Source organism: Eulemur rufifrons, chromosome 27, assembly GCF_041146395.1.
Source record: "Eulemur rufifrons isolate Redbay chromosome 27, OSU_ERuf_1, whole genome shotgun sequence".
Lineage (NCBI taxonomy): Eukaryota > Metazoa > Chordata > Mammalia > Primates > Lemuridae > Eulemur > Eulemur rufifrons.
In genome coordinates, this window is record NC_091009.1 from 4,547,242 (window position 1) to 4,553,409 (window position 6,168).

A 6,168-nucleotide genomic window follows, 5' to 3' on the forward strand; every position below is an offset into this window, starting at 1 on the left:
TGTGTCAAAAAGCCAATGCCGAATGTGGTAGATGGAAAAGGAACCTAATAATGACTTAACATGTGATATGTTAGAATTATGGAAATCATGCTACACTTGCCTTCGGAAAATTTTTTTGAGGTCATAAAAAAGAAATCTCAGAGGAGGTGCTACTTGAAATGAATCACAAGACTGTATGGTTAGCCAGGGGCAAAATAAAAAATATTTCATTTTCAGAATATCAATTCATTCAGAAGACTAGAATCTATAGTAGGTATTTAGGTATAGCAGAAGAAGAATTTGGAGAAGTGCTATATCTCTGTTCAAACATAAAAGATGTTTTATAACATATACTAAAGTTTGAATTTTTGTTTCAAAGGTAATCAAAAACAGTAAAGAATTTTAAATAAGAATTTTACAGAATCAGAATTGTATTTTTGATAATTCACTCATGATACATTGTGAAGAATGGATAAATCTCAGTTAGAAATAATTAACACATGAAAGAAAAGATAAAGTACTAAACTAATGCAGTAGTAGCAGTGATGGCAAAGAAGGGGAAATGAATTATATTTTTGTGGAGAAAAGTTATATATGAACAAGAAAAATCTATTTTGTATACCTCTCAGGATTCTAGCTTAAGAAACTAGGTAATTTTGTGTGTCTTCCATGGGCAGAGATAAATTCATTATGGGGGAAGAGAAGCTTAATTTTAAACTTGATACATATGGGACAGTCATGTATAAATGGAAAATGAATATGTGAGAAAAATATGGAAAATAGAGGCCTCAGAATAAGAATTAGATTCATTTGAAATAAATAGCAGATTGCAAGTAGAAACTGAGTTTGCATGTGTTGCATGTGGAATAAATTTTCCAAAGAAAGAGGATAGAACGAGGATAGATGACTCAGGATAAAACTCTGGGTTTTCCTAGCCTTTCAGTACCAGATGAAGGAAGAAACAAGAGAGTTAACCACAGAGTTTAGAAACCTAAAGAAGATGATTCCTTTTAGTTATGACACATTGAGATTTATTCATTGAACACATGTTTACTGAGTATCAAACATGCACATAAATTGCAGCAGAAACTAAGATATATGAAATAAAGTAAGGAACAAGAATGGTAGAGTGCTCTCGAATAAAGCCTTAAGCCTAGAGGGAAATGAAGTTAATTATATAAGTAATTAAAATTCAAGAGATGTTGTATGATGGGAGAGATATGCACTTCTGTAAGGGAACACTGGAGAATATGCCATTCTGCATTTGGGGAGTTATGGGAAGCTGGTAAGAGGAAGTAATACATAAATTGTGGCCATATATAAAGAAGAAGTGAATTTCGGGTATGAGGGATGATAGAATGCTGTGCAGAAGGAGGCAGGAGGAAAGACATCCTTGAAGGCTTGAAGGTTAGGGAGTGCATGAAATAGTGGAGACACATAAAACAGGTTAAATATATAATAATTAGAAAGCAGACTATGGTAGAGCAACGATCATTAGTAGAGGTAGTAAAAGAAATGGGGAAATTAAAAAACAAAATTATTGACCATATCCTTTTCTTCAAATTCTCTTCCATTTATTTCCCCAAAGGAAATAAATGAAGGAAGTGTCTACGGCATAGTTTGAAAATTAAATCTGGTGAAAAAAGAAAATATTCGTTCTCTTTAAATGCAGGTGACAGTAAGGTGATCTCTAATCAGGATGATGCAAATCCTGGTTTTGCTATATACTAACTACATGCTAATGGTAATATTAGAAAATCTCGGACAAAGGGAAGCGAAGCTGGAGCTGCGGGCGCTTTTTCTGCCCGCGGTGTCTCAGATTGATTCTTAAGGAACTGAGAACTTAATCTTCCAAAATGTCAAAAAGACCATCTTATACCCCAGCTCCTGCAACACAAATGCCTAGCATACCAGGGTTTGTGGGATACAATCCACACAGTCATCTTGCCTACAACAACTACAGGCTGGGAGGGAAGCCGGGCACCAACAGCTGGGTCACGGCATCCTCTGGTATTACGATTCCAAAACCCCCAAAGCCACCAGATAAGCCGCTGATGTCCTACATGAGGTACAGCAGAAAGGTCTGGGACCAAGTAAAGACTTCTAACCCTGACCTAAAGTTGTGGGAGATTGGCAAGATTATTGGTGGCATGTGGCGAGATGTCACTGATGAAGAGAAACAAGAATATTTAAACGAATACGAAGCAGAAAAGATAGAGTACAATGAATCTATGAAGGCCTATCATTATTCCCCCGCGTACCTTGCTTACATAAATGCAAAAAGTCGTGCAGAGGCTGCTTTAGAGGAAGAAAGTAGACAGACAGTCTCGCATGGAGAAAGGAGAACCGTACATGAGCATTCAGCCTGCTGAAGATCCAGATGATTATGATGATGGCTTCTCAATGAAGCATACAGCCACTGCCCGTTTCCAGAGAAACCACCGCCTCATCAGTGAAATCCTTAGTGAGAGTGTGGTGCCAGATGTTCGGTCAGTTGTCACAACAGCTAAAATGCAGGTCCTCAAACGACAGGTCCAATATTTAATGGTTCATCAGCGCAAACTAGAGGCTGAACTTCTTCAAACAGAGGAACGACAACAGGAAAACAAGAGGAAATTCCTGGAAAGCACAGATTCATTTAACAATGAACTTAAAAGGCTGTGCGGTCTGAAGGTAGAAGTGGATATGGAGAAAATTGCAGCTGAGATTGCGCAGGCAGAGGAGCAGGCAGGCAAAAGGCAGGAGGAAAGGGAGAAGGAGGCAGCGGAGCAAGCGGAGTGCAGTCGGAGCAGCATTGTTCCTGAGGAAGAGCAAGCGGCAAATAAAGCTGAGGAAAAAAAGGACGACGAGAACATTCCAATGGAGACAGAGGAGACACACCTTGAAGAAACAACAGAAAGCCAACAGAATGGTGAAGAAGGCACGTCAACTCCTGAGGACAAGGAAAGTGGGCAGGAGGGGTCGACAGTATGGCAGAGGAAGGAACCAGTGACAGCAACACCGGCTCAGAGAGCAACAGTGCCACAGTGGAGGAGCCACCGACAGATCCCTTACCAGAAGACGAGAAAAAGGAATAGATGTTGCCTTGTTTTATGTGTTCTAAATACTTTTTAAAATGAAAAAATGCTTTTCGGTTTAACAAAAAAAAAAAAAAGAAAAGAAAAAAAAGAAAAAAAAAAGAAAATCTCTCAAAATTTTATTCAAAAATGTCTTAATTTTAATATCTATCTCAGAGGATTCTTATAAATATTAAATAATGCAATCATTGATAATGACTGAGTTTAGCACAATTCTTTGTATTGCTCAATGAAGGGTTTATTTTGCTTTTATTTTTTCTGAGCATGGAAGGAAAGACATGGAAATATACATTTCTCTATGGTTATAAAAATTTGAGGGAATTTATGAATTGTAAATGATCATTTGATAATCACCAGGAAGTTCAACAGAGACAGGGATTTGAAGGGAGTGATAAAGTTTGAAAGAAAAATTGAGAAGAGAGACTAATAGGCAGAGTTAGATGCCCTGATGAGAAATTAAAACTTTAAGTTATTGAAGTATAGATGTGCAGAGTGGTTTACTTTTCCCGTGCAATGCTAGGCGTCTTAGATATAGGATAAGATACAAGATTTTTTTTTATTGTGTGCTTGTTTTGTGATATCAAACAATATCTTGTGAAGTCATCCCCTTAATTATCACATAGAGGGTTATCCATGTTCTTATTAGGCACTTTTCAATACAGCATGCAGTTGAGAGTGGTGTTGCAGAATAATATGTGAATAGAACATATTTTAAGTATTGTGAATATTTTAAGAATGGCATTGATGATTTCCAGGGTAAGCCACTGATGAGCCACTGTGGGTTCAAAAGATATCTCAGAAGTATTGTATTGCTCTGATTCCCTTACTAGGAATGGGGGAAAGATGCACCAGCCAGGGCATAGAGGACACTAAGAGGAAGGAGGGATGCCAGAGGCAAATGAGAATGATAAATGCTCTTCTTCCTCCTCTCTTCCACTTCTTCCTCCCCCTCCTGACATCTCTTCCTTGATCTGTCTCTCTTTTCTCCTCTTCCTTCTCCTTTTTTCAGTTTCTCATTATTTTGCTCCAACTTGAATTTACATATTTGCTTAATATAGAACTTTGAACAGTGTTTACAAGAAATCTATTGATTTGAGTACAGCATGGGCTGCTCAAGTTAGCAGTCACTTTGCTTATATAAACAATTTCATTCATTCACCTAAATATTTATTAAGTGCTATACTTTGTGAATGCCACTATTTTATGTGTTATCTATATATAAATATACGAGAAGCTTGTATTCCAGTATTTAGCAAAATGATTATCTTTCATTTATGTTTATAACTTATTTTAGTAATAGCATTAACAAAAAATATGAGTTCTTTTTTGTAATTTATAGTGCACTTCATGCTGCATTCTGTTATTGCATTTTTTCCATTCTTCTTTTTTTTAAATTTATTTTTATTTCAGGATATTATGAGAGTACAGACATTTTCATTATATTTTATGACTTTGCCTCACCCAAGCAAGGATTAGAGGCATGCCCTTCCCCTCTGCAATGCTCACCGCATCCATTAATTGTGTTTACCCCTTCTCAACCCCCTAATCCCTGGAGAATATTACCGTTGTGTGAGCACCATAGTGTTGATCAGTTAGTGCCAGTTTGATGGTGAGTACAGGTGAGCCTATTCTTCCATTCTTGTGATATCTCACTTCAGAGGATGGGATCAAGCTCTATCCAGGAAAATATAAGAGGTGCTAGATCACTGTCATTTCTTATAATTGAGTAATATTCCATTGTATATATATACTAAATTTTAATAATCCACTCATGAATTGACGGGCTCTTGGATTGTTTCCACATCCTTGCAATAGTGAATTGTGCTGCCATAAATATTCGGGTGTAGATGTCTTTATTATAGAATGTCTTTTGCTCTTTCGGGTAGATGCCTAACAGTGCTATTGCTGGATCTAATGGTATTTCTATTTTTAGCTCTTTGAGGTATCTCCAAATTCTTTTCCACAGAGGTTGTACTAATTTGCAGTCCCACCAGCAGTGTAAGAGTGTTCCTGTCTCTCCACATCCTTGCCAGCATTTGTTGCTTTGGAATTTTTTGATAGAGGCCAAACTCACTGGGGTTAGGTGATATCTCATTGTGGTTTTGATTTTCATTTCCCTAAGGTTTAGAGACATTGAGAATTTTTATACGTTTTATGGCCATTATTCTCTCTTATTTTGAAAAGTTTCTGTTCATGTCCTTTGCCCATTTTTTGATGGGGTTGTTTGATTTTTTTTTTTTTGTTGATTTTTTTAAGCCCTAGATAGATTCTTATTATCAGCCCTTTATCAGATGTGTAGAGAGCAAATATTTTCTCCCATTCTGTAGGCTGTGTATTTGCTCTAATGATAGTTTCCTTGGTTGTGCAAAAGCTTTTTAATTTGATCAGATTCCATGTGTTTATTTTAGTTGCTGCTATGATTGTTTTGGGGGTCTTTCTCAAAAATTCTTTGCCTAGGCCAATGTCTGAAAGGGTCTTCCCAATATCTTCTTCTAGAATTCTTAAGGTTTCATGCCTTAGGTTTAAATCTGTTATCCATCTTGAATTGATTTTTGTAAGAGGTGAGAGGTAAGGATCCAGTTTCAATCTTCTGCATGTAGCTATCAAGTTTTCCCAGCACAATTTATTGAAAAGAGATTCTTTTCCCCAGTGTATATTTTTGTCTGCTTTGTTAAAGATTAGATTACCATGTGTGGAGAGTTTCATCTCTGGATTCTCAGTCCTGTTCCAAAGGTCTATACCTCTGTTCTCGTGCCAGTACCATGCTGTTTTAGTTACTATAGTCTTGTAGTACAGCTTGAAGTCTTGTAGACTGATACCTCCAAGTTTGTTCTTTTTACTTAAGATTGCTTTGGCTATATGACGTCTTCTCTAGTTCCATAAAAAGCATAGAATTATTTTTTCTAGATCTGCAAAGAATGATGATGGTACTTTGATAGGGATTGCATTAATTCTGTAGATCACTTTAGGTAATGTGGACATTTTAACAATGTGGATTCTACCAATCCATGAACAAGGTAGATATTTTCCATCTGTTTACATCTTTTAAAATTTCTTTTCTTAATGTTTTGTAGTTCTCCCTGCATATATTTCTCACCTCTTTCATTAAATA

At 36.6% G+C, this 6,168-nt stretch overlaps 1 pseudogene; it reads left to right on the forward strand.

The window, feature by feature from the left end:
- The first annotated feature begins 1,755 nt into the window (after positions 1–1,755).
- Positions 1,756–3,056, forward strand: LOC138375726 (SWI/SNF-related matrix-associated actin-dependent regulator of chromatin subfamily E member 1 pseudogene; annotated as a pseudogene).
- Positions 3,057–6,168: the final 3,112 nt, after the last annotated feature.